The sequence below is a fragment of the Meles meles genome, chromosome 1 (assembly GCF_922984935.1).
Source record: "Meles meles chromosome 1, mMelMel3.1 paternal haplotype, whole genome shotgun sequence".
Lineage (NCBI taxonomy): Eukaryota > Metazoa > Chordata > Mammalia > Carnivora > Mustelidae > Meles > Meles meles.
In genome coordinates, this window is record NC_060066.1 from 1,801,888 (window position 1) to 1,829,804 (window position 27,917).

General features: G+C 64.1%; 1 protein-coding gene across 1 annotated transcript in view; it reads left to right on the forward strand.

The window, feature by feature from the left end:
• The first annotated feature begins 651 nt into the window (after positions 1–651).
• Positions 652–27,917, forward strand: part of TSNARE1 (t-SNARE domain containing 1) — a 90,549-nt gene continuing 63,283 nt past the window's right edge. The window contains 1 exon segment of the mRNA XM_046020542.1: positions 652–717. The gene's annotated coding sequence lies outside the window, so the exon portion shown is untranslated.

Here is a 27,917-nt window from a genome sequence, read left to right on the forward strand (position 1 = left end):
GTGCTGGTGCAGGGAGGCGGTGCGGGGGACCCGGCCCTGGCGCGGCTCGCCGTGGGGCCGCAGGCTCAGACCACCCGTGGGGCCGCAGGCTCGGACAGGGCGCGCTGGCCCGCAGGGGAGGCGGGGACGGGCGGGGAGCGGCGGGGGCCCGGCCCCAGCAAGGCCTCTGGAGGGGCAGGTGCTGCTCCCGGGAAGGGGCTCCACGGGGCCGCGGTCCCAGGCAAAGGCCTCGGAGGCCGGGCCATGGGCACGTCTTGTCTCATTCACTTTCACGGTCACCGTCTCCCCCCTTCTCCCCGGCCAGCCTCGGTTCCACGGATGGAGACTGAGGCTCGGGGTGACAACGGGCGTGCCATCTCACAGGGCTAGGGAAGGGACCGCACGACCCCGGGGACCCTCGACGCCACTCAGGTAGGCCGGGCTGAGAAAGCATTTCTGGCCCAGCCGGCCGCCGTCTCCGGCCGTTTCCGATGGTCCGCGCGGGGCGGTCTGGGACTTGTAGTCCTCGGGCGCACGCCGTCCGCGGCGCGGCGCGGCTCGGGAGGCCATTGGCTGGCTCGAGGCGCCGGGGCCGACGGGACGGGCGAGGCACGGCTTAGCCGAGTTCGCCCGACGCGGGAGGGGCCGTCACGTGACGTGTAGGGCCCGGCTCCGCCCCCTGCACCGCCCCTCCCGCCGAGAGCCGGCGGAGCGCGCCCGGGAGCCACCCCGGCCCAGGTGAGGCGGCGGGGTCGGGCCGGGTCCGGCCGGCGGGGCCACGGCAGTCCGGCCAGGAGGGTGCGCGGCCCGAAGTCGGGGCAGGGGATCGGGGCCGGGAGGAGGGCGCAGTGGGGCGGGGCTAGGGGTGGGGCCTCCGCGGGCGGGGTCGGAACGAGGGGGCGGGGCCTCCGGAGGGCGTGGTCACGGTGGGTGGGGCGGGGCGGGGCGGACGGGCGGGCCGGGGGCGCTGCGGCTCCGCCCCTCAGGGCGCCGGTGCGGGGGGCGGGGACCCACCGGAGGGCGCATGCGCGCGGTTGCCCCGAGGCCTCGGGTCCCACTTGTGGGGCGCCCGGGGCGGCCGTCAGCCCCGCGCCCTCGAGGCCGTCGCGTCCGCGCCTTTCCGCCGCCCTCCGCGTGAGGTGTGCGAGGCCCTCCCGGTGCCGAGCGCTGGGGCCTCCCGGCCACGGAGCTCGCGGGGAACCCGCCGCGCGCTGGCCCCTGCGACCCCCGGGCGCCCGCTCCCGGCGCTCCGTGGCAGCCGCGCGTGCCTCAGGTAGGAGCCCTGCCCCGGGCAGAAAGTTCTGGTGCCCGCGCGGGGGCCGCTGCCGTCCGGCTCCCTCGCGCCGCCCGCCGCCGGCCCCTCCCCGCGGCCCGGCCGCGCACCTGTTGCAGCGCGTCCGCCGACGGCCCTGCCCCGCCCCGCTTCCCGCGCTCGGCACCCCATCCTCCGCCCCGCCGCGCGTCTGCTTGCTTTCTGGCTCGGTGGGGCCCGCGGGAACCCCCCGGGGACGGAGACTTGGGGCACGGATGCGGACGAACCCGGGCGGTGTGGGGGTGTTGCAGCCCGTGGGAAGGGGACGCTCAAGGTTCAGCCTGGGGCGCGCCGGGTCCCCCGGAGAAGTCTGGTGCCGCAGCTCCCTGCCCAGGACAGCGCAGCTTCAGGACCCAGGTCGTGCTGCAGTAGCCGTGGGAGATGGGCGAGTCCAAGGAGGCTTCCTGGAAGAAGTGGAGCTTTAGCTGGGCCCCCTCCACACCTGTGCTCTGTTGGCCTGGCTGCCCTGACTGCAACCCGGCAAGTTCCCTGTGGCTGTGGCTTGGGTGCCTGTGCACAGGGACTGCCGTCTGGGGCCGGCTCACAGGCTCCTGGGCAGGCAGGCATCCAGGCTTCCCTTCCCCAGCTCCCTGCTGCCCTTAGGGTGAAGGTCAGGGTCTGGCTCCTGCGTGTCGCTCCAGCCACATCTACTACGACGCACCCCAGCTCTCTCAGGGTCTGTCTCCTGCACGGCTCACCTCTCTCCCGCCAGTGTGACAGCTCCGTCTCCTTCTTGGAAGGCCCTTGTGTTCTGGATGTCTCCTTTGGAACCTCCCTGTCCCTTCCCTCCCCTGGGGGAGCGCCACCCCCACACCTGTGGCCCGCAGCCCCCGGTGCTTAGCTTTTTTTTCTGTGCCACCCTGAGATGACCTGTGTCTGTGTGTGTCCTGCACGTGACCACACAGAGGCCTTCATCTCGGTCACCCTTGCACCCTTGCACGTTGGGTCCCCAGCCGGCGGGTTTGGATGAGGGAGGGGACGGGCGGTATAAGGCGGCAAGGAGACCATGGTGAGAAATGCAGCCGTGGCTGGGGGTTTGTTCAACATGTGGGGAAGCTTGAGGCAGGGAGGTGGGACTTAGCTTCCAGCTGGGGGAGAAGACTACCAGCGTGACCCAGGCTGTCCCGAGGCGTTAGTGACAAGGGCTGGATGCGTGCTGCAGGGTCCCAGAGAAGGGAGGACTCCTAGGGTGTGGGATTTGAGCAGGGCCAGGCAGCAGGGCGAGGTTTGGTTGGCAGGCGTCCTGGGGGTGGAGGTGCCTGTCGTCCCGGCCACACTCACGTGGCACTCGGGTGCCAGGCTCTGGTCCTCAGCAGCTGAAGCCCGGAGCTCAGCTCATCCTCCCAGTGAGCCCAGGACAAGGGCCCGTGACTGCCCCCCCACCGAACGGGTGAAGAACCAGGCTGAGAAAAGGGGACTTGGCCCAGTCCCTTCACTACGACGTCCCGAGACCGTACCCGTTCCGCCACGAGGCTTCCGAGGCTGGGCCTTTTGTCGCTCGGACTCCTGTGTGGACAGCTGGCCATGGCTTAGTTGTGTCTGTGGCTCCTGGATTCGTTCTGTCGGCATCGCGTGTCACGAGTGGAGTTACTCTGCCGCAGCGCCCCGCACTGCCCGGCTCTCGAGTAGTTCCCCCATCGCTGCCACGTCCCGTCCCGGTGACGGAGCTGCGGGAGAGGAGCCGACTGACAGCAGGAACGGGGGCTCGCGCCCTGCTTCGGCTCTCTGCCGCAGACACCTGTCTCCCATTTCGGGGTGGGAGGCGGGCGACGGGAATTACCATTCCTGGTTCTGGGTGATGAGTGTGGGGCTCAGAGGAGCTGCTCCTGCACCCGACCGGGGCCTCCATGTGCTCCCCCGCTGGCCGCCCACGTCTGGGAGCCGCGTCTCTGCTGCCCACCTGGGGCCCAGGCCCGGGCCGGTGGCTGCGCGCCGCGGTGCGGTGAAGCGGCGAGGTTGGTGGGGATGGAGCAGAGCTGAACCCGCATTCGCGCAGCACGCGGCCCGTGAGCACCGCCCTGGCGCCAGAACGTCTTGTGGGAAGGGAGCTGGTGGCCCTCGCCCGAGTCTTACCCGTGAGCCGGACCTGGTACCTTGCAGCTGCCCGAGCCCAGGGCGCTGACAGGGCAGTGACGTCTCCTGGGGGGCCTCAGTTCAGTGCGCTCTCTGCCGCCCTGGGCCGTCCTCGGAAACCTGTTGCCGCTGTGGGATTGTCCCGTCAGCCTGCAGCCTGGGCAGGACAGGCGTGAGGTAAAGCTGACCCTGCAGACCCTGTACTCGACCTCAAAGCCGCACCGTGCGCGATGGAGCCCTGCCCAGCTTCCAGGCCCACGTCGGGCTCAGGGAAGCCCTGCGAGGACGTGGGCCAGGTGGCAGGCTGCCCGCGTCACTGTGCCGGCGCAGTGTCCGGGGCACGGGATCTTTGGCAGGGCCCCGCCATGGGCTTTCTGTGCCCAGGGGTGCCACGTGAGACGGGCAACGCTCAGAAGGGTTCTCGAAGGTCCCGTCTTGCACGCAGGTCAGGATGTGCGGTGAGTGCAGGGGCTGCCCTAAAGCCATCCCTGACGTTGTCGCCAAGGCTCCTGCGTGCAAGGTATGGAGGGAGGCCCCAGGGAGGGGTCGGTGGCGGTGTAGAGAGACCACCCTCTCCCCCAAGTGTGTGCGGCTGTGGGCCGGGCCGGAGGGCCTGGGTCCCTATGGGGAAGGGGTCCCGGATGCTGGCGAGGCCTGAGCTGAGTCTTAAAAACCGAGCAGCAGCCAGGTGGGGGCGGATGGAACAGGGTGTGGGGCCGTTCTGGGCAGCGGGAGGCCTGGGGGGCGGCACAGCAGTGCTGGTCTCCCATGGGCCCGCATGACCAGGGTCAGGCTGTCAGGGCCTGGGAGCCAGGCGAGGCCTGGATTTTGTTCCCGAGCCAGGAGCGGTGGGGTGGGGGTCTGGGACACATGGCAGCTGGGGACTCACGTAGGGGGCTGCCACGGCAGTGACAGGCCTGTGCTTTCCCTCTGTCCACGGGGTCCAGGCCTGGGAGCCGGGGCTCAGGATCCTGTGGTTGGGTCCGTGGTGGTGGCAGCTAGGCCATAGGCCCCCGCCAGGGAGCGGTTGGTGGCTCGGGACTGCCGCATCTCTCCCTGCGGGACGGGGTGGCAGGGTGCTGCTGTCCCCGCGGTGCCGGGCTCCCGCTCTTGGGGGGAGAGCAGCCCTCCCTGGAGCAGACGTGGGAGAGCAAGCCCGGTGGTCACGCTGACCCCGCAAGCCCCCAGCCTGGAGCTCCGGCCCCACCAACCGTTAGCGTTTTCGGTGATGGAATCGGTGGAAGATGCTCTTATTTTCCGCCTCTGATTTCCCCTGAGGGAGGGACTGGGCCCAGGCCTGACTGAGTTCCGTCCCCGTACGGAAACGGGGATGTCCTGCGGACGTGGTCGCGCCATGTCGCAGCTCTGGTATCCTGACCGACGCCCCTCAGTAGCATGTCCCCGAGCCCGCCCTTTCTGGTCCTGCGGCCCCTGGGGACCGGGCACCGGTACCACTGCAGGGGCGGGCCTGCAAGCCCAGGGCAGGGGGGAGGAGGGCCGTGGGGTCTGGGGGTGCCCGGGAGGCTGCTGTAGCCGCCTCTGGAGTGACCTCTGGGCTGGCTCCTGCTTCGGAGCGCCCGCTCTACTGGATGGCCAGGGCGAGGTGTGGGCTGCCTTTCAGTGGGAACACAGGACAGCCGACCGCGGTCACTGTAGTGGTCAGCCCCGCTTGCTGACCGCTGGTGTCTGCCCAGCCCCTGCTGGGTTCCCGATGTCCTCAGATCAGGAGACTCCCCGGGGTTGGGAGGCTGATCCAGAGGCACGGGCAGATTTGAACCTGGCCCTCGGGCTACAGAGTCCCCTCACCCTGAGCTGGCCCGCCTTCCCTGCACTCCTGCCCTGCTGCTTTGCGGGGGGACCTGATCGCGCGGCACGTCCGCCCTGAAGGATGCCTGTGGGTTAGAGGACCGCGTGGACGTTGCTGTGGTTGTGTTAAGAAAGACCGACTCCTGGACTTCTCCCCCATATCGGGCTGCCGTCGGGCTCATTCTAGAGGAGAGCTTGGTGAAGGTCTGAGAGCTCCAGGGACTCTGGGCATCCAAGTGCAGACCAGCACGTGGAGACTGGAGGCCGGGGTGGCAAGTGTGTAGAATGAGCTTGCTGGTGGCTGGTAGCTGGCTTTCCCCGACCCGTGCAGGGGTGTCCTGTGACTGTCAACGTTCTTAGGGCTTTGGGGTGCCACCAGCCATCCGGCTTCGCGTCTGCCCTTCTGTCACCTGAGCCAGACCCTGGGTGTGGGCTGCGCGGTGCAGACTGAGCCTGTGCTGGCTGGGAAGCCGGACTTTGGGGTGTGCGGTGGCGGCGAGGGAGGAGGGCGGGATGGCATCTGGGGAGGACGGGGTCGGGGTGGGTCAGGCACACTGAGGGGTGCGACCCCCTCTCTTCCCCGCCCCAGCTACCTCTTTGGCCGCCCTCCTCCTGTAATCCGTTCCAGCCAGGGCTTCCGAAAGGCAAGTGTTTTTCGCCCGGCGGCCCAGACTGCGGTTCCCCCACGCTGAAGTCAGCCAGCACAACGGCCTCCTGCCTGGGCTCGGCCACCCGCTCCGCGCGGGCTTTCGGAAGCTAACGGGGCTCGGGTCTAACCTCCTGCCCTCGCCGCGTCCCCCCAGTGAAGGTGCTAATGAGTGTGCCCGCAGTGGGGGTGAGGAGCGGGCGCCGGGGCCATGGGGCGGGGGGCGTCCAGTCTTGTTCCTCCTGATCTGGGGCCTGGAGAATGTCTAGTCGCAGGGGTGGTCCTTCTCGCTAGTCTGCAGCCTCCAGCCGGGGCCACCTTTGATCCTTCTTGACGTGGTGGCCCTCCTTGCTGGGAGCAGAACCGCGCGGCCCTCTTCTGCTGAAAGGCCTTCGGGGCGCTGGTCCGTGCAGGGGCTGGCTGCCTCCCTCCCCCGGCTTCTGCAGCCCCTCGCGGTTTGACCTGATCTTCTGGCCTTTGGCCAGCCTGCGGGGCCGACTCCTTGGCCTCCCGAGCCTGCCCTCAGGTGTCCCACTGCGGCTGTCTGCCTGGAAGGGCTGGTGCCGGCCCCGTCTGGTGACCTGCTCTGCGTGTCGAAGGCTCGGCGCAGCGTCGTCTCTGGAAGCCGGCCGGTCGGCGGGCCTCACGCCTCGCCTGCCCCTGCTGTTTGCTGCAGTCCCTCAGGAGGGTGGGGCACTGGGTGGTCGCAGGTCCTCGGGTCCGCCTGGCGGGTTCCTCGCTGCCTGTGGTGTTGGGCTCCCCGTGCGCTCCCCCAGGTTACCTGCATCTTCTCTGTGTCTGTGGCCCCGGGCCGGGAAGCGCATGTGACAGGCCCTCCGTGAGCGCGTGTGCAGGCCAGAGCTAGGACTGGAGGGAGCTGGTTCTCGGCCCGCAGCGCTGGTGGGAGGAAGCGGTGAGGGGCACCGAGAGCGTGGGTGGGCCAGCCGTGAGCAGGTGTTTCCCAGGCATGATGTCCACTTTTCAGAGCCAAAGGAGACCCCCGCTTGGAGCCGGGGCAGGGGGAGGGGTGATCACAGCTGTGGGGGTGGAGTCGCCCAGACCCTGTACCTTGCAGCTTCCCAGGGCCTGGGTAGCGCCGCCGCGAGCAGATGACTGTTTGGCAGACGGGAGGCGCGGGGTGCGGGGCAGTGTTGGTGACGGTGAGACCACTTGGTGGTCTTGGGGCCACCGATCAGAGCAGGGCAGTGGGTGGGTCCTTTCTCTTGGACTGCGAGAGGGACTTGGTCTTCGCAAGGCCAGCAGCGAGCTGAGCGGAGCTGGGGCTGGAACCCAGTGTGTCCAGCATGAGACCTGGGCCCCGCTTGACGGTGCTGCCCTCTAACCCCGAGGAGGCTGGACTGTGGGGAGCTGCCGGACCAGGCTGCGGCTGCTCATCGGGATGGGACGGGGCTCTAACCACCCCTGCTGCGCGTGCCCCCTTCCTGTCCCCAGGATAGCTCTGATGTCACGAGTCCCCTGGACCTCGTGAGTTCCATTGTGTTTGAAGAAGGGATTCTGTTAACGAGGCGTCGCCTGAAGCCAGTTCAGCCGTCCTGCGCCGTGTGGGCAGGCCAGGGCCAGAGCTGTCCGCCACGGGGGGTCGCAGCCCTGCGTCCTCTGGTCTGACAGGATGTTGAGGCAGAACGCCCGCTGCTTTTCTGGGCCTCTGCCGCCCTGCAGGAGGGGGTTTGGAGGCCGTCGTAGGAGACGGTTCCTCAGGCAGCACGCAGGCGTCTGTCCTTGGTGCGGGAAGGACCGGTTGGCATCCAGCTGGAGGCCAGGCGTGGTCGGGTGGGAAGAGGTTCTGACCGTGCAGGCCAGGCCTTGCTGCAGCAACAGCCTTTCCTCAAGTGTCAGTCGCCTGAAGCCGGAGGGATGCAGGTCCACCGGGGGTCGGCAGGACTGGCTCAGGGCAGTTGGAGCCCTGGGCGGACGGAGCAGCCGCCGTTGGGACTGTGTGGTCTCCCTGCCAGAGGAAAAGAACTCTGGGCCTTGTCCTGGGAATGAAACGCTTGGCCCAGCAGGGAGCTGGGTTGCTTTGGTTCACAGCTCACTGTCCAGAACAAGTCCCATGACCTCCCCGCCCCCAGAGACCCAGGAGTGCCCTGTGGGCCTGCTTCCCCGGGGAGGGTTCTGGAGATGGTGGGCAGCTTTCCTGACGCTCATGCTGCTGGGCCAGGCAGCCTGTGTGACTGGAAGACCACTCTCCATCCCTGGGCTTCCTCCCTTTCCCCGGGAGTGCCCCGTGCATGGAGAGGTTGAGCCCTGTGGCTGCCCACTGCCTTCTGGACTCAGGCTCCAGGAGGCAGGTGCTCGGGCGAGCAGATCAGGTTGAGTATGGCCTCTGCTCTGTCCACTTAGTGACTTCGTGCGTGGACACGGACAGGCTGGTGTCACTTTTGCATCATTCAGTTTTTTTACTTCACGACAATGCCACGTTCACGCGCAGTTGTAAGAAATGATTCCGAGCATCCTGGGGACCCTTCCGCGCTTTTCCTCATGGCGGCAGGGGTGTCTCAGCCAGGATGCAGGCGTGGGCGCAGTCCAAGTAGATTCGATCACCAGGGGACCCGTGTGCTCCTGCCTGCTGCCCTCCACCCCGTAGCTCCTGGGAACCGCTCGTCCGTCCTCCCTGCTCTGATGTCGTTTCTAGAAGGTTCCATAAATGGGACTCTAGAGCGTGTCATGTCTGGGGACTGACTTGGTCCTCTGGTGTGGTTCCCTGGAGATTTCTCAAGGTTGCCACACGGATCGGGAGCTTGCTGCTTTTCAGGGCCGAGCCCTGTTGTGCGGGGCGGAGGGAGCGCAACTCACCAGTGTCCTTGCCACGCCGTGCTGGCAGTGGTTTGTGTGTCGAGAGTGGAACCACGTGGGGAGCACGCAGCCAGAAGTGAGCCATCCCCCTTACAGCCAGCCCCGGCCCCACGTCTGCAGGCAACGCGGGTCTTGCGGTCTCACACGTGCTCCTGGCTCTGTGTGAGCCCCGGGTCAGCCGGACGCAAACGTCCACGTTCTTGTTTGTCCTTGGTCTCACGCAAGGTGTGTGATCTCAGGCTTGTGCCCCTGGTTTTTACTTCTCCCCTGCTAGATGAAACGGCCCAGAAACTTTCCTCTCTTGGTACGGATAGCTCCTCCTTTCCTCTTTGACGGCTGAGACGGCTCCAGGTGTGGTGGTGCCAGCGTCCGTCCCGCCGTCCTTCGTCGACGGCTCCTCCCGTGATTTCCGGTCTCTGCCGTTACCGAAGGGGCCGCCTTGTTCCCGGGTCGCTTCGTACGCGTTTACGTGGACCGTACGTGTGCAGGGGCTGGCCCAGAGAGGCAGGCTCGTCGGCCACCTCCCGGTTGGTGCTCCCCGGGGACAGGGACACATTGGGTTCCTTTTAAAGTGCGGGATGAGTTGGTTTCAAATATCAAAGACTCTTGTATTTTCCTTGTGAACTTTCCGTGCCTTTGTTCATGTTTTCCGGTGTTGTTGATCTGTTGCCCGTGGGTTGTGGAGATTAACTCCTTGAGTGCCAGACGCGTCTGTCTCCAGCCTTCGCTCCGCTTCCCGTCTGTGATCCGCCCCGTCCAGGCTCTCACGCGGTGGCGTCCTCCGCTTTGCTCCTCGGTCATGGCTGGGCTGGAGGTGGGGTTAGCAAGGGCTGCTTTCCCTCACCTTCCGGAAGGCCCGGTTTCCTCCGCTGGTGGCGGCCGCTTCTGGAGTTCTCACTCGTTCCCTTCCGTGGTGGTGAGCGGTGTGAGGTGGGGTCTCTTTCCCCGTGGTTTGCTCGCGCTCCCAGCCGGGCGCTGACGCGATCCGTTTCTGCCCCGGGGTTTTCGTTCCAGCCGAGTCATGCTCTCGGTTCCCACTGCGTTCGGATTTTCACGGATGCATTTGTTCATGGTGAGGACACTCCACGCGAGGTCTGCCGTCTTCCCGGCGTGCTCTGGGCTGGCAGAGCACGTCCCTTGACTTGGTTGACCGAAGCTTTGCGCCTGCTGACCGGCAGCTCCCCGTTGCCCGCTGCCTGAGCCCCTGCCGGCGTGGGCCGTCCCGACTCTGGTTTGGCTGTTGTAGACGCGCCAGGTTAGTGGCATCTGCGGTATGTGTCCTTCTGAGACCGGCTTACGTCACGGAGCACGTGTCTGCAGGGCTCACCCGCGATGGTGTGTGTTTCGGGGTTTCCGTCCTTTTCGAGGCCGAGGGATGCTCCGTGCCCCGTTGGAGGTGCCCCCTGTGCTCGTCGTCTGTCTGTTGAGGGACGATTACCCCGTTCCTCGCTCGGCCCTCGGGACTGATGCTGCAGGGAACGTGGCAGTGCTCCTGCCTGAGATCCTGATCTCGGTTCTTTTGGATACAAACTGAGAAGTGGAGTCGCCGGATCATACGGTGGTTCTATTTTTTTTTTTTTAAAGATTTTATTTATTTGACAGAGATCACAAGTAGGCAGAGAGGCAGGCAGAGAGAGAGGAGGAAGCAGGCTTCCTGGTGAGCAGAGAGCCCGATGCGGGGCTCGATCGCAGGACCCTGAGATGATGACCTGAGCCGAAGGCAGAGGCTTTAACCCACTGAGCCCCCCAGGTGCCCCACGGTGGTTCTATTTTTAATTTTCTGAGGAGCCTCCATACTGTTCTGCATAGTGGCCGTGCTGTTTTGTGTACGGAGTGTGCAAAGGTTCCAGTTTCTCCACGTCCTTCCCAGCGCTTGGTAGCTTTGGTTTTTTTGATCGTCGCCATGCAGACAGACGAGCGGTGGTCTCTCGTGCTGGTTTTGATTTGCGTTTCCCTGACGATGAGTGATGCTGAAGTTTCCTTCATGCACTTGTTGGCGTTTCTGTGTCTCTTTTGGAGAAATGTCTGTGCGGGTCCTTAGCCCTTTTTACAGTTGTGTTACTGTTTTTTACCGTCACGTGGTGACAGCAGCTTGTGGGTTTGGAGGCGGACCTCTTATCAGATCTGTGGTTCCCAAACGTTTCCTCCTGTTCCTCACGTGCCTTTCGCTTTGGCGATGGTTCCCTTGGCTTCGCAGAAACTTTTTTTAGTTTGATGTCGTCCCACTTCTCTGTTTCTGGTTTTGTTGCCGTGTGTTCCAGGAAGTCATTGCCAAGACCGACGTCAGAGGCTTGCCCTGAGGTTTTCTTCTGGGGTTTTACAGTTTGGGTCTTGCAGATGTTTGCGATTTAATTATGAGTTGACTTTGTTTGCAGTGTAAGCTGGGCTCAGATTTCATTTTTTTCGTACGCATCGTCCTTTGCAGAAGAGCCTGTCCTTCCCTGTGTGTGTTCGTGGCGCCTGGTTGGAGATCGGTTGCCCGAATGTGTGTGTGTTTACTCCCGGGTTCTCTGTTCTGTTGTTTAGCAAAATGAGCCACCTAGGCGCCCCTGTTTTTCTGCCATTTAGTTCATGACATTTTGCTTTCAATTAACTTCTTTTGCGTTTTCTCAGTTTATCCTTTTTCTCAGGTGTGTGATTTGTGTGCTTCGTTCATTGGCTCTCGTTCTTTTCCAAAACGTGTTTAGCATTTAAGAGCTTTTTCTTACTTTTGGATCCGATGTATTTTCCATAACATCGCGGTCTGGAGGTTCTCTCATTTTGGTCTCTACTTGCTTTTTTGGTCCAAGAGTTGCTTCGGAGCAAGTTTTAAAATTTCCAAGCGAAGTGCGTTTTGATTTATTGGTTTCGTTACTTTGGTAGTTGTAACTGCATTTTTAGGGAAGAACACTGACTGTCCTCTTTCCGGGTTTTATGCAGTTTTCCTTGTGGCCTCGATACGGAGCCGTTTTCACCACTGAGAAGATGGTCTGTGTCCTGACTTGGACGTGGCGATGTTGCTGTGGGTGTCCGTCCGCTGTGCCCCTCAGTGCTCTCGTCTGGGTCACGTGTGCCCTTGGTCTCTGTCCGCGGGCTCTGCTGTGCGCCCTGCCGTGCGTACGTTTCTGTCTCTCTGTCCTTGTGTCTCCCGTGAGTGTTGGCTGTGGTGGGACCTGATGCGTACCTGTTTGAGACTATTTTACTTTCATCCTGGATTGCGCCTGTTAGCGTCATCCTGCGCTTGTCCTTGTCTCGTTGCTGCGTCGCCTGCTTTGGGTCCTGACTCGTGCTGCTCACGCTGGTCCGCGTGCGCTCGGCACGGCTCCGCCCGGCCTTCTCTTCCTGCCCCTTCTGAGTGGCCTCAGCCGCGTCTCATCCGCCGCTGGAAGTCAGGCTTAGCTTTGAGATCCCACCTGAGGATCTTCCAATTTCTAAAATTTCGCTAGAGAAGTTTAAGTGCTTTACCGGAGTGGGCAGGTCCTGTGTACTTGGTTTTAGTTCCATTGTGTGTGTGCGTTATCTCTTTGTGTAATATCTCTTACTCTCTGGTGGTTTTCTTTTTTTCCTCTTTTTTAAAAAGTTTCTGTGGTTCTGACGTTCAGGAGAGTTTGTATCTGTCTTAGGTCATGATCCCTTACGTAATGCCCTTAGCTCCCTGTTTGTGGGGCCGCTGATAAGGACCCTGTGTGCCAGGCAGCACGTTATCTCCCCTGCCCTTGTCCCCCCAATTCCCGCAGAGCCACCGTCACTGCTCTCACCCCTGAGAACTGTGAGCGCGTTCTGGTATGTGGCAGAAAGGGAATTTGCAGGTGTAATTAAGGTTGTGTGGTCCTTAAAAGAGTTTATCTTGGATTATCTGGGTGGGCTCAAAGTGATTATTTGAGCCCTTCGAAGCAGAGAACTTTCTCCAGCGAGACTTGAGAGAGATTCCAACTATGGGAAGGATTTGAGCAGAGGGCGGTGTGCGAGGACCGGAGGGGAGCTTCTGGCCCCAGGCTGACCAGCTGACCGCCAGCACGGGAGGCGTGACCTCAGCCCTCTGGCCGTGGGGACCTGGTTCAGCTAGGGCTCTCGGATTCCCAGAGCCCCCGCAGCCCAGCCTGACTGCTGACCTGCAGAAGCTGCGTGACGGCAGATCTGTGGCCCTTTTGCTGCCAAATCCACGGTCACCTGCTCGGCAGCCGGAAGAAACACAGGCTCCTTCTGTGGGCGCTGATGGCCTTTCCGTGCTCTGCGTTCTTCCCATCACTCAGCTGGAGTCCCTGTGGTTCATTCCCTTTCTCCCTGTTTACCTTTTACCTTTGTCCTGCTAATACTTGTCTCCTTTCGGAAAGGTCCGCTGTCAGTCACACGCTTTGGGACTTCTCACTGATGGGCGATGGGCCGTGGGCTGACTGTTCCTCCTCTCTCCTCCCTCCGCGTTCACCAGTCGAGTCGCTTCTCTGAAGTCAGCATGTTACCCGCGCTCCTTCAGTCTAGCCCTGTGTCTGTCTGTCTGTCTTGCACCCACAGGGGCGTGTGCTAAATGCTCGCGCCCGTTAGATCCAGTTCCCCTGCTGGCCTTGGACGGGCTGCGGTGTGCCCTGCCGATGCTTTCTCAGAATGGCTTCTGGGCTGGGGCCTGCGTGTTCTGGGCGTGGAGGGCTGGGCGCCCGTTGCAGGAATCCTTGACCACCTGTCCTGTGGGTCCTGCAGCAGCCTCCGCACTGTCTCCTGACTCGGGGTGTCGCTGTGCGGGAGCCCCAGGCCTGTGCTTCCTCTGGGTGGCATTGCTCTCATTTCTGTCCTCCGTGCGCTTTCTCTTTCCTTTGTTCTCCGAGTTCTGTCCACTCAGGGTTCCTTCTCTGAGCGAGGTCTCCTAGCTCTGCTTGGATGACTTCCTGTGTGGGGACACTTGCTACATTTACGTTTCCGGGCACTCTCCTGCCCTGCTTCTTGTTGGGCGGTGAGCGTCCCTCTCCTCTCGTTTTTGGTGCCAGACCCGAGCAACCACAGCCACACCCAGTGCCACGAAGCTGTTGTCTGTGTCTGTGTCTGGAGTTTTATAGTTTTAGTCCTACAGTTAGAGCCTCGATCTCTTTTTGCATTGATTTTTGTGTGTGGTGCTAGGTAAGCGTCACCTTCGTTTCTCTGCACGTGGATGTCCGGGGTCCCAGCCCCACTTGTTGGAGACGCTCTCCTTTCCCTGCTGCGTGGTCCTGGGGTCCTGCTTGGAATCACTTGGCCGCATCCGTGACGGGCTGTTTCTGGCCTCTCTGTTTGCCCCACGGTCTGTGTGTGTCCATCTTTACGCCAACACCACAGTATCTCGATGGCTGTAGGTTTACTCTAAGTTTTAAAATCAGGAATGTGATATCTCCAGTTTTGCTATTTTTCTTTTTTTTTTTTTTTTTGAGATTTTATTTATTTATTTGACAGACAGAGAGCACAAGTAGGCAGAGAGGCAGGCAGAGAGAGAGGAAGGGAAGCAGGCTCCCTGCTGAGCAGAGAGCCCAATGTGGGACTCGATCCCAGGACCCCGGGATCATGACCTGAGCCGAAGGCAGAGGCTTTAACCCACTGAGCCACCCAGGTTCCCCTCCAGTTTTGCTATTTTTCAGTATTATTTTGGCAATTGAGAATTTATTGCTCATTTTGGAATGAATTTTTTTTTTCTGGATCAGCTCTTTGTAAGGGTCCTCCCTGCCCCCTTCTCAGAGACGCAGGGCATGGGGAGCTAGCGGTGAGCAGCCTTTGGACACTCCCTCCTTGGCTCTTGCCACAGAGGCAGACAGTTGTCCGTGGGTGAGCCTGTCCCACGGGGTGCCCATCCCCAGTCCTCCCGAGAGCCTCTCCTCCTGAGAGCCTGTCCCGAGAGGGGAGCCCATCCCCCGAGAGCCTGTCCTCCCGAGAGCCTGTCCCGTGGGGGAGCCTGTCCTCCCAAGAGGCCGTCCCCAGAGAGTCCATCCTCCCGAGAACCTGTCCCATGGACAGCCCGTCCTGCAGGCGTTCCCATCCCCCAGAGAGCCCGTCCTCCCCAGAGCCTGTCCCATGGAGAGCCTGTCCCACGGGAGAGCCCATCCCCTGGAGAGCCCATCCTCCCAAGAGCCTTTCCTGTGGGAGAGCCTGTCCCGAGGGAGAGGCTGTCTGGGCAGCTCTCTGTCTTCTCCTCTCCTACAGCCTGACTGACCTCTCGGGGCTTCTGACACCAGCCCTGCTTGTGCAGCTCTGTCCTCGGTGACCCAGGGTCAGCCTGGAGCAGGCGCTCTCTGAGACCGGCTGCTGCTCTCGGCACACTGGTGCCTCCTTCTGCGAGGGCCCCGCCGGCTTTACCTGCTCTTGGGAGCCTGTGCCTGTGTCGTGGGGCCTGCAGACTGTACATGTTTCCTGCTTCCTCTGAATACGAAGTCTGAGCTTTTAAATTTTTTGTTTGATGACGTTTGGGGAGTCATTCTGTCATCATCTTAATGCGATTTCTAGAAGGAAGTAGAAAGAGCACGTATTCTGTCGTGTGGGACTGTGAGAAGGGCAACAGGGCAGTGTGGTCCCGTGCCTGCTCTGGGACTGGTGTTGGTGAGGCTCATCCACGCCCCCGCCCCCTCCTGCCCTGCAGGGCCCAGCCCAGGCTGGGGGAGAGGACGGCCCGGGACTGTTGCGTTCAGCACCGCGGACAGCTCCAGGCTGTCCCTCACGGGGCCTCCGTCCCTGGCAGCCCCGTCCTCCCACAGGGATGTCTCTTCCCTGCAGACCCCAGGGGCCAGGGCCGTCCTGGTGCTCATCACTGGCAGGTGGGGTGTGCAGTCAGGGGTACCGCTGTCGGCGGGGCTGAGGGAGAGCTCTCTCGCCAGGGGACCCCTCTGCGGTGGGTCTGCATTTCCGGTGCTGTGGTGAACAGTAGGCTTTGGGGCCCTGGCCTGTGCTATGGCCTGTCCCCCGGCCACCCTGCCGCCCCTGCCAGGGGGCACCTCTCTGTGATTTAACTCTGCTTTGGTCCCCTGCCACCTTCCCTGAGACCCTGTTGCAGCTCTTGCCCCTGTGCTGAGGTGGGGGTCTTCTCCCCGGCGCTGCCAACCTGCCGGCGTCACTCCAGCTGCGCCCAGCCTCCCCTCCCTGAGCACCACCGCCCCTGCTGCGAGGGAGGAGCGGGTGTTTGTGGTCTGGGTGGTGGCCTGGCGGCGACTGGCTCCTGGAGGACAGGTTCCTGTGGCTGGGGTGACGGCGGGTGGCAGGGCCAGGGGAGGCTTCCCGGAGGTTGATGTGTGGCGGCCTTGGTAGGGCTACCCTGCTGTTGGTGCTGCTCCAGCACAGCAGACACGGGGGTGAAGCCACACCCGGACACCTGCCACTCGATGGTGTTGGTGCTGTGACAGTGCCTGCCGGGAGAAGCGCCCAGGCCCACGTCTCCTCTGCTCGCCTGCATGGGGCTGAGTGCCCCAGCACCCCGTCCCCTCCTTCCCTAAGAAGGTGTTCTGGGCCTGAGGTCATACAGGGTGCACTTCAGGATCGAGGTTTCGTGTACGTGCCTTGCCCTCTTTCCCTGCGACCGGGGGCTCAGCATCGCCGTCAGGCAGCCCCCCCCGTGCCTGGCCCCACCTGAGGGGACCTGGGGCTCTGCGTTCTCGTGGAACATTCTCACTGGTGCCCGTGGCTCTCCTTCCTCGCTGGCCTCCATGCAGAGAGCTGGGATGTGACCCCCAGGCCCAGTTGATCTTCAGCCTGATGGGCCTCCCGACAGCTGCGGCCTGGTGGGTGGGGCAGCACGGGCCCTGGCAGGACGTGGGCCCGGGTCTCGATCCCCCCTCGGCCCCTGACTGGCTTCCTGAGCAAGTTCCTGCCTCTCTGAGCCTCAGTTTTCCATCTGAGTGTGACAGTCAAGGTTCCTTTCCCGTGGGTCTGAGGGTTAGATGGTGACCAGGTGGGCTGTGCCCAAGCAAAAGGGGGCCACGGTGCCCCCCAGCCGTGTCCCCACCACCGCCCCCTCCCGCAGCAGAAGTCTCCGAGTCTGAGCGGGACTGTGGCTTGTGGGTCTCGTGCAGCTGGGGGTGGCCGTCACCCCACCCCGTGACTCAGGCTGTCTTCTTGCCTGTTTGCTGCTACCGTCCTGGGAGGGGGCTCAGCGGGTGCGGCAGACAGCTGGGCGGTGGGCAGATCCAGGCCTGGAAGCCTGGCCTCCTGAGGCCTCCCCAGGGTGGGGGGCAGAGGCGGCACGGCAGGCAGAGAGAGAGACGGGCACGTGTGGCTGCCGTCCCGTGACTGCCGTCCCGACCGTCCCTTGGTGCCATCAGCGGCCCTGCTTCGCCGTGGCCCGTCCCGGGCGCTGGTCTGGGAGGAGGCTGGGGTGCCAGGCTGGCGCCGGGTGTGACGTGGAGTCCAGGTTGCTATAGCAACACCCGAGGTGCGCCACCGCTGCTCCCCCAGCTGGGCCTCCTCTGCCTCTGGCTCCGGGGTGCACCCGGGCGCGTGGGGCTGAGCGTCTGGCCTGGGTGCACGCCCCGGGGAAACGCAGAAGTGGGTTGGGGGATGGGCTGAGAGTGCCTGCGAGTGCCTGCGGGCATGACCTGGGGCTCTGTGACTCAGGGTCTCGGTGGCCATATGCCCGTCGGCGAGGTGAGGGTGTGTGCCTCACTCTGCGGGCGAGGGGACCGACTCCACCTGTGGCCAGCTCCCCCCGAAGGAAACGGGAAAGTCAGCATTTGTGACTGAGCCGCTCCTCTCTCGTTGTGCCCCGCCCTTGGCAGGGGGTCTTGGGGTCCGGCCCGCCTGGGGCAGCCGCCTGCTGTGGGAGAGGATGCCCGGCATCCACGTGTCTGTCGCCGGCAGCCAGTCTCCGGCCACACGCGTGGGCCGCCTTGGCAGACAGATGGCCGAGGGACCTGCTTCTGCACAGTCCCGTGGGGCCTGGCCAAGTCTTACTCCTGAACTCTACTAACGGGCGCATGTGCCCAGGACCTGCGAGATGGCTGTGCCTGCCTCGTGGGACGTCTGGGAGGGTCTGGTCGGGCCCGTCCGTCAGGGTGGCTGTGTCGGAGCTGTGCTGTGGGGAAAGGCATGCGGAGGGAGTGGAACGGAGCTGCGGCCTGTCTCCTGCCTCTGCCTCCCTCCCTGCCTGCGAGAGCCACGCCTGCCACGGCCACCGCCCCGCCCTCCGGACACCCTGACCGGCACCTCAGCCCCTCGGGGGTCGCCGGCCTCGACAGCGGAGGCCTCACAGGGTGTGGGAAGGAGAAGGCTCGGGGCCTGGGCCTGGGCGCGGTTGGCCGCCTCGGCCGACACTCACGGCCCCGGGGTCCGGCTGTGGTCAGTCACTCACCCGGACATCTCCCGAGTGGGCGGGGGCTGGTGGCGCGGAGGCGGCTGTGATGGGCGCTGGCCTTGGGCCGCCTGTCGCCTGTGGCTGCGGGGGCGGCAGGGAGAGTAGCGACGCCCGGGGAGATTGGGGCGTTTGCCCAGCGCTCCGGGAGGAGGGGCGGGGCCGGGCCGGGTTCCCCGAGCGCCCGCGGTGCCTGCCTCGGGCTCCAGTGCTTCCTGTGGGACAGACGCAGGGAGGAAGACCGGATCCCCTCCCCCACCTGAGCGGCAGGCCCGTGTCGGTGTTTCAGGGACTTGAATAGGTGTGGGTGGTCTAGGCCGGGTCTCTCGCCAGGGTCTTCTGGCCCTACAGAGCCTCAGTGGCCTGCAGCCCCAGGGCTGGCGACAGAGGCCAGTCTGCTCCTGGAGGGGAGGCTGCGTGGGGACCCAGGCTGGGGGGCCCGGCTGCTGACCTCGGTGTCACTTCCATTTGTCCGTGGCCCCTCTTCTGTCTGTAGTTGGGGGTGTTGGGGGCTCTTGGGGACAAGGACATTCCGGGTTGGATGGACCTGTGACGTGTGGGTCTGTCCCTGAGAACCGAGTTAGGAAATGGAGGGTCGCGGCTCACCGTGTGCTCCAGCCAGGCTCATGTGGCGACTTCGGTCTCCTCTCCAGGGAGGCAGAGATGGACGAGGCGGGCCGGCTTGCAGAGGCCGGCGGGGCAGGAGCAGGAGCCGATGTGTCCGTCTCCCATGGTTGCCCGTTCTGCGGACGCGGGCTGCCCCGGGTTGTTGCCGTGGGGGGCAGCTCCCCGGGCACCAGCCGGGCCGTGCGCAGCGTGGGAGTGCCGTGGCCCCGCCAGCCGCAGACGCTCTCGAGCGCCCGCACGTGCCTGCTGCTCCAGCCTGGGGGACACGTTGGTGACTGAGGCCGACGCACACACCCCAGCCGGAGATCACTGCCCGCCAGCCTGCGCGCCCCGCCACTCACACCCCGTGGTCTGTCCCGCCTTCCGGGTCATCGTGCCTTCGTGCCCAGCCCAGGAGCGCTCGTGTGGTTGCCTGGGGAGGTGGTGTATTTGGTGTAATTCTCCGGGTCATCAGAAGTGGCGTGTCCCTGGCCGAGGACTTGGGGAGCGCGGGGGGCTCACAGGGAGAGTGCTCGCGGGCGCTGAGCCCTGAGTGCGGCTCACCCGCCCACGGCCTCCTCTGCCCTCTCCCTCAGCCGCAGCGACCGGACTGGTTCTGTGACCGCCTTGGCATGTCCTTATGCACCCTGCAGGGCCCAGTCCCCGCGGACGGGTCAGTGTTGGCTCAGCCTTGTGCAGCCGTCACCACGGAGTGGCCCCAGGACATCGTCCTTCGGGTGAAACCCCGGCCGCCGCCGTCACCCCCCACCTCTACCCTGCATCCACTTGGCCGCCCCCGGTTTGCACCTTGTCCGCATAGATGGGTCTGTCGTGGACATTTCGTGCAAGCGGAGTCAGCCGTGCGTGGTCCTGCGTGGGGGCCCGTCTCGGGGCGTCTCCCAGGATGACACTCGGCAGGTTGATCTGCCCTCCCAGTCTCTCATCTGCACACGGACCGAGTTCTGGGGGTGCTGGAGCGAAGGGGCCCCGGCACGCACAGACCTCACGGGTTCAGTTTGGTGACTTTTGGCAGCCGTGTTCCCCCGTGAAGTGGCTGCTGCCACCCAGATTGAACATGGGGTCCCTAGAGGTCTTCCCGCCCCTTCCGGCCCCTGTGCCCCCTCGTAATCCCAGCACCAGACGCGCGTGTCGCGTGTTCCAGACTCTCAGGTGTGTGGTGTCGTCCAGCGTGAACTCCTCGTGGGCTGGCGTCCTGCGCGTGACCCGGCGTCCCCGTGTGTGTCACGTCTCAGCAGGCCCCATGTCCCTTCAGGGGATGGACGGGCAGGGGTTTGTCCTTTCTGTTGGTCCGTGTCTGGGCTGTTCTGTGCGTGGGAGTGACGACCGGGAGCCGGGGTGTCTACACAGAACCATGAGGCAGGTGTACGCGGCGGGGGCTCCCACAGGCAGACCGTGCTCCACCCGCGCCTGGGGGTGACTGAAGGGAGCGCGTCCGGCTCGGTTCTCTCTCCAGCTGGTCTGTCTCCACCGCGGCTGAACGGGTACTGCCAAGGCCGTTGAGGGTCACGATGTCATCCTCGGCCTTAGGGGGCCCGCACACACGTGGCTCTTCGCCGCTGGGTTTCTTGTTTGTTCCTGGGTTTTGTTTATTTTGCATGTTTCCGAGCAGCTCCCGTCCGACCGGCGGGCGCGCAGGCGGGTGCGGGCTGCTCTCGGGTGGCTTCTCCCGCGGGCAGGCCGTGCCCGTGTCTTCCCCCCAGCGACTGCGCGGTCTTCGCGCGTTCACGGTGGGTGTGTTAAACTCACTCTGTACGGGCGCGTCACATGCGAGCGGGAGCAGCCGTTGTCCGGTTCGTGGCGCCTGTTCTAGGTGCTGGTTGTCTCTGGTTCTGCCCGTGTTGCGTTTTAATTTACCGAAGCTTTTTGTTTGTCTGCTGTGCTGCCGAACGGGCTTCCTCCTCTGTGTGTGACGTTGCGTTGCTGCCTTATTGTTTTCAACCCCAGCCCTCCGTCCACCTGGACCGTTCTGGTCTAGGGTGGGGAACGGGCTCGTAGGTTTGTCCGGGCACCGGCTCCTGGAAGGGACGGGATGGGCTCTGGGTGGGGGGCTCCTTCCTTGGAGCCTGTGTGAGCTCAGGTGAGGCTTCCACCCGCCTCGTGCTTCAGGTCCCTGCTGTGACTTGGGTGAGGCCCCGTGCGGTGGCCGCATGGCTGAGCTCCCTGAAGCCCCTTGTCCTTGACTCCCGTCTTCGGCTGCATCCCTGCCCGGCCCAGGTCCTGACGGGGCGGCCCGAAGCTGCTGCTGCCGTGGGGAGGGGGGCTTTCTGCCCTGGGTGTCGGGGGTGGGTTCGTAAGTCTTTCTGTGGGCCGGAGGCTCGTTGCCCATAGGCTGTGGCCCCGGGGGTCCTGCATCTGGCAGCCCCCGGTCCTTGGCTTCTCCCCTCACCCTGCCCTTCTCCTGGGCCACCCCCGGGGTTCTCAGGGCTCCCTGCACAGGACAGGCATTCCTTGTGGGCAGACTGGGGACCGGGGACTCAGACCTGGTGGCACCTGCCATCTCCCCACACCCCATCCTGTAGAGGGGAGCAGGTGCCGAGCTTCTGCTGGGCGTCCCCTCCTCCGCCCGTTCTCTGTCCACGCTGTGCTCTAGTTGCTGTCTGCACCGGGCCTTGGGGCACCGGGCCGCGTCTCCTGCGTCCGGACCGCAGTGTGTGGGTGGGAAGCAGGCACTTGCTTTCAAGGCCCCGCTGCTCTTCCTGGGACGTGGACGGGCAGGCGCGCTGCTGTTTTTAGTGGGAATGACTTGATTCGTTGCTTTAAGGATTAGGGCTTTGAGCAGCTGCCGAGTGCGCCATCACAGACCGGGCAGTGGGCTTGACCGGGGGCGTGGCCAGGCCTGCCCAGTGGGCTGGCTCTGTGGCCAACAGCCCCCAGGCCAGCCTGGTACATCCTGAGGGGCAGAGGAAGCTGCTGCCCCCCCAGGGCCCGTCCTGTCGGGGTGCCCGTCTCCTCCTCCGCCAGCTCGCCTTCCTCTCGCAGGCACTGAGTGGCCCCGGGGGGGCACTGTGGTGGCCCTCCCTGCCCCCTGCCCCCGCAGGCACAGGCTAGGCCAGGTCCCTCCAGGGCACAGCTGGGAGCCTGCCCGTGTCTTCCCGGGGCCCCTGGATACAGGCCCCTGTGTGTTGCAGTACCTGGAACAGGGCCTGGTGCTAGGGGGCTCTGGGCGTGTCGTCTGCTGACGGCGCCGCTCTGTGGGGGAGGTCGCGCAGTGCGGGCCTGTAGAGGCACGTCCCGGCCTAGTCTTCCTAGCCAGGCTGCTGCCTCCGTGGGGCAAGGGGACCGGGAGCTCCCGGTGTTGGGGCACCCGCTGGTGTCTGTCCCGCAGGCTCTGTCCGGCGTGGATAGGTGGGCTGCAGCAGGCTGGTGGGGGAGGACACCTTCCCAGGCCCCCCGAGGGCAGGGCGCTGAGGCCCCGGTGGTCCCCTCGCTGTCTGCCTCTCCCTGCCCCACTCGTGCATCTTTCCCGTTTCAAGCTGTTTTCATTGAGGGATGCGCGGGTCAGGGACTTCCCACTCTGAAGGGCTGTGCCTAGAAGCCGGGTGCCAGGCGGCCGGGCTGTGGTCTTCTAACGTGTCTGCATCCGTGGATTTGGAGCTAACGCCCCGCGTTGCTGCACTCAGCCGCCCGTTCGCTGCAGACTGCACAGGCCGTCTGCCATGTGATCCTGCCGGTTGCCCTCAACTGCCCGCGAGCCGACTCCTCCCCCAGCTGCACTGGACCCCTCCTTCGCTGCTGGCCCTCCTCCACCTCCCCCTGCCCTCCCCGGGCCCTGCCCTCCCTGCCCCGCCCCGACACACCTCCCCCTCAGGCCCGCCCCCTCGGCCCCGCCCTCCCTGGGGTCCCTGTGCCAGGACAGACCCTGGCGCGGCAGAGGGGCTGGTGATGTGACTCTCAGAACACCGGGGCCAGCACTCCTCTGCTGCGTGGTGGTCTCGGAGTCTCCTGCTGTCACAGTTCCCGCCTGTCGCCAGCCCAGGCTCCTGCAGCAGCCGGGAGCAGGACCTGGGGGACCGTGGCCAAGGGACAGCCCTGGCAGGAGCTCTGAAGCCCGCCCTGGCCTCCTCCTGGAGGGCAGCCGTGACTGCATTGTCTCCACACTGTCCTGGTGTCTTGGGCAAGTTGGGGGTCGGGGGGAGTGTTGGGTGGAGCGTCCTGGTGTCACTGCCAGCCCTGCCTCCCCCCTGGGTTGGGTGTTGGCTCCACCTCCTACCCGTGTGGGCCTGGCCGAGCCGGGCCTTGGGCTCCTGGGGCCCTTAAGTCAGGGCGCTGTGCCATGACGGCCTGTGGCACCCGAGCGGCCCCCGTGGTTCCAGCTGGGTTTGTGCCCTGTGGCCGCTTCAAAGACCAGAGGGTGCTCCTCCCAGGGACCCGGTCCTGGACCTGCCCTCTGCTCTCTTTTCTTCTCGTGGCACCGCACCGCGGCCAGGAAGGGGGGGAAGTGCCAGGAAGAAGGTGGGGGTCTGAGTGGCCAGGTGGCCCGAAGGAGCAGAGGAGGGGGAGAGCAGGGAGAAACCAGACGTGGGGGTGGGGCCGGGCCCTGACGGGCCCATAGGACAAGCTGGCTGGCCTTGGTGAGCGGGGAGGCGGCTCCTGGAAAGCGGAATCGCACGCACGTTGTTTCCATGTCAGACGCCCTCGGTCCGCAGGATGTGCTCCAGACCAGCACGTGTCGCCGCCTGGGCCGGCGCTCCCTTCTCGGGGACGTCGCAGGTCCGGCGAGAGGGGTCCCTTCTGCGGGTCTGTTTGCCCTTGTCCTGCTCTCGTTGGTCCCGTGGTTTCCCGCAGAACGTCCCGGCCAGCCTGCCGAGCTCTGGAAGGATGCTTGCTGGTGCTATCGGGGTGGAGAAGCACGTCTTCATGAGGTTGGGTCGTCCGGTCCGAGAGCCGGGCCTGGCTCTCTGTCGTCGCGTGGCTTCTAAGGTTTCCCGTGACCGGTGCTGCCTGTTTGCCTCCACGTGCGTGGAAGTCGGTTCCCACGTGTGCAGGCTTCGTCGTTGCCGCTGCGAATGGGGTTTCTCTGCCGGCCCGGCCTCTCGATGGGCGTCTGTGTGCGTGGGGGCTGCTGCTCTCTGCCAGCCCCTCGCCGGCTGCTCTGCCCGCAGCTCGGACTCGCGGCGTCCCTTGTGCGTTTGGTGAGTGTGCCGTTGAGCCAGTGGCCACGAGGGACCATTGCTTCCAGCCTCTGTCGTCTCACGGTGACCCCTGCTGTCCAGTGCCCTGGCCGCTGCCTCCAGAGCAGAGTTGGACGGTGCCGGGTGTGGAGGTGCCCAGGGCCCCTCCTGGACCTTTTATCTAACGGGTGTTTATTTCATCGTTTCTAGAAAGTTCTTCAGCGCTCGCATCAGCAATGTGGTTGGCGCCTGTGGGGGGCTTGTAAGCCTGTGCCTTTGGTCCGCTAGTTGTGTGGTCTGTTCGGCTGGTGGACTTCCGCACAGCGGACATGCCTCGCGTTCCTGGGACAATAAGGAGCAGGGCTCTGAGCTTTGTCCTTTAGGATTCTGTTTGGTGCTCTTGCGTCCATGCCGAAGCCGTTTGCCATTTGTGTTTGGACAGCGTTTCTCGGGCTCGGGGACCGGCACTACACACGCTTCGTTGCAAAGTGTCAGGACGCCTCCCTCATCGCCGGTGCCCCGGAACGCTCGTCGGAGCGCTGGGGACGTGGCAGGACCCCCGCACCGCCGTCTGGCCCTGGTGTCACTATGGGTGGCTTCGCGGTAACTGTTTCTGTTTCTTGTCTCCGGCTTCGTCTGTTCAGGCTGCCTCCCGTGGGTCGCTTTCGGCAGACCCCTTTCCTCGCAGTTTTACAACTGATTTGCACAGATTTGCAAGTGGGGCCTTAGGCTGCTTTAACCTGCGCTCTGGCTCCAGGCGACTCTTCCCTTGGAACGTTCCAGGTTGCACACACGTGTTTCCACGCTCTCTGCTTGAGTGCGCTCGCTCCCGGGCCGTCGTCTTCGTGAGTGTGTTGCAGAAAACTGGGTTTTGCGTTGTGAATTAGGTCTGCTGCTGTCTGTCTTCCGGCACGTTAATGCTCACGTTTATTTGTGTTGTTTCTTTTCTTTGGTCGCCCTTGGACTCGTGGATTGTTTTTCCTGAACTTTTTAAGTGTAGGTGTATTCCTTAAAGACTCTCGGGCTGTGAGTAACAGAAAACCGGACCGAGTTCGTGGGAAAGGGGATGGGGGGTGCGGCGGGTCTTGGGAACGGCCGTGTTCCCGCACAGTCCCCTCGGCGTGCCCTCCTGGCGTGCGAGCTGCTTCAGGCTCACGGGCTGTGGTGACAGACGTCAGGGCCGCGGCCGCTCCCAGCCGAGGGCACGCGGGTGACCCAAGCAGAGGCTGTTCCCGGGTGCTGCCCTCCGCGCTCAGAGCCCCTGCGGGGCAGGTGTTGAGCGAGCTGCTCTCAGAAGACGGTGCTGCGTGCCGTTTCCTACCCCTTCCAGCTGAGAAATGAGTTTGTTTCCACCTTTTGTCACGAAGCACGTAGTGCTTCCCCACATTAGCGGGCACGAATTTCCTCCGATCGCCGCTTTAAAGGTACCTTATCAACTATCAACATTCTTACGCAGGGTTTTCACTTTTGGGGTTTTTTTTTTTAGAAATCTCTTAATTTTAGTATTTCTTTTTTCTTTTTTTCCCTAAGAGTTGTTTAGTGGCTTGTACTTAAAATGGGAGGGACTTCCTAGTTTTAGGAAGCATTTAAACTGTGTCCGTGTCGACGCGGAAGCCTTTATCCCGGCGTCTTGAGCGGCCGTCCGCGACAGGGGCACCTTTGCTCACCTTTTGTTCAAGACGCTCTCAGTCCTGTGTTCAGACCCTGTACCTTTCGGACAGACTTACTTCCAGAGTTTAAAAAAGTCTGCAGTGAGTTTTAATTTTATTTTTAACTTAGTATTTTTGGACCCAGTGATTTCAGATTCAAATGAGAATCCCCACATTAGCGGGCACGCTGCGTGTGCCACAGCCCCCTTCCCCACAGTGGTCGTCCTTCCGTGTGTCCGTGTGCACACGCGCGAGTTCCCTTCTGCACGGCTTGACCGGGAGCTGCAGCCGCGATGCTCCCGGGTCCTGGGCTCCGCGGCCTCTCACAGAAGCACGGCGCGGGGATGCAGTCGGGAAGGTAACGCAGATGGGACACTCTCGTCTTGGTCGTGTTCGTGTCCACGGGGAGCTCGTGAGCAGCCGTGCGGGGGCCGAGCTGGCAGGTCATGACTGTCGCACACACACAGCCCGCGTCTGGACGGTGTGCACGCTGAGAACGGAGTTCCCATGGCGCCTCCAAGCTCCCGTCGGGGCAGAGATGATGCTGGGATGACGGAGGGGTGAGGACGAGGTTCATGGTCCAGCAGGACCACGTGAGGTGGACCTGAGCCCACTGCCTGCTGCCGAGAGAGGGCTGGGAGGGGGGTAGTTGGGAGCCGCTGCCGTGACGGCGGGGGGATGGGCCGGTGGTGGCTCCGAGATCCTGCCTGGGACTGTGATTTGAAAGAAGTCACTTTCTCTTTCTGAGTTCGGTTTTCTTATATTAAAAATGTGGGTTTGATTAGATCCGGGCGTCCCTGGCCCAGGTGATTCCACCCTCCCACGAGCCCATGATCGCCGCCCGGCCTTCTCTGCAGCCCCCGCGACCACACACGCAGCCTAGATGTCGTCCACGTGTCAGTCCTGTTTGGCTGCTCAGTGGGACTGGCCTCGGCCCCAAGTCTGGTGATGTCGAGACCTTCATCCAGGCTCTCAGGCTGGTTTGGCTTTCGAGGACCATGTGGCTGAAGCGCCAGTGGGCCTGTGGGCAGCGGCCCTTGGAGGGAGGTGTGGGTCCAGATGGCGACAGTTCCCGATGGCTCTTGCAAGGCTGACTTGTGGTGTCTGCCCGGCCCTTCCATCATCAGGCAGCCTGGGCCGCTCAGGTGCCTGGAGCTGTGGGGCCGGGGTCGGGCATCCCCGTGGGCTCACCTTGCCCTCCTCGGGGCAGCACTGTGGTCTCTACACAGCGCAGCCCTGGGCCTTCCGGGGTTTGCGGCTGGGCCCCGGGGGAGCAGCGCCGGACGGTGCGGGTTGCAGGTCTCCTCCCCGTGGGCCCCCAGGTGAGCAGACGGTGGTTCTTGGCAGGGGGATCCAGGCGGTGGGCAGGGGTGGGGGGTGGCCAGCTTTTCTTCTGGAGCCCTGCGCGCGTCTCCCGGTCTGCCCCCCGCTGACACTCCGCACACGGGAGGTGCTGAGGAGCGCGGGCGTCTGTTGGCCGCTGTCTGTGTGGGCGCTTCCCCGGGTGTGGGCTGCGTCCTGTGACTCTGCTCCGAGCCAGCTCTGCTCGCTCCGGTTCGGTGGGTGAGGCAGAAAGGACATTGAGCTGCAGAGCAGCGAACAAGCCCGTGGTCGGGGCCGTGGCCTGGCATTGTGGCCCGAGGGGGCTCACCGTGTGTCTAGGGCTGGCTGAGACGGCGGGAGGGTAGCTGGCAAGGTTGTGCTATGAAAGCAGGGGTCACCAGGGTTGTGAGTGTGCAAGGGTGGGGAGGAAAGGCGGGGGAGGGGGAGCCCTGGGGTTGGTGCCGGGCAGAGAGGAGGGAGGACTCGGGTGAAGGACAGCAGCCCAGGCCAGAGTGCAGGCCGAGGGCCAGGTCCCCAGGGCTGTCGGCAGGCGAGGTCTGGGTGGGACTGAAGCAGGGTACTTGGGGTGAAGGTCCGCATGATGGCGCGTCACCCCTCCTTGTGTGCGCCCAGCTGGAGCAGGAGGCCCCCGAGGGCACTGTGTGATGCTGATTTCGCGCCGTCTCCTTCACGGTGCAGGTCAGGTCCGCTGGACCAAGGCCAAGATGAACTGATTCATTCTTGACAATGTTCCCCTGAGGGCTGGGCAGTGCCCATGTTACGGATGAGAAACGGACCCCCCGGGAAATACCTGCTTTCCATCTTTGGGGTCCCCTTCAGCTTGCGGGGAGCAGGGCCTGTTCTAGGGCGCCCCAGTCTAGAAAATACTGTTCCGAGTCTGCTGCTACGAGGCTCAGCGTTCGTCTCCAGAATTCACTGCCCCCAAGCGCCCCAGGCGGATGGAGGAAAGCTGTAGGCAGGGGCGTGTCCTGCTTGGGAGCCCGTCTGGGGCAGAAGCGGCTCTGTCTCAGCGCTGGCCCCGGAGTCCAGGTCACTGGAGCCCTGCCTAGAGCTGTATCCGGGTGCTCCCTCCTGACCGGGGTCCAGTGGCGTCCTGCTGTCCGTCTGACCTTCTCCTGGCCGAGGGGCTTTGTCCTGGGGGCAGGGCCGCGTTGCTGGGGCGTTCCCTGGCACCTTTGCTTCCTCTGCTGCCCAAAGAGCAGGATTTGGGCCGCGCCAGGACAAATGGCCCCTTCCAGGCTCCTGCTGGCGGGGGGTGTGGGGAGGTGGCCGGGGAAGAGCCTGGCGC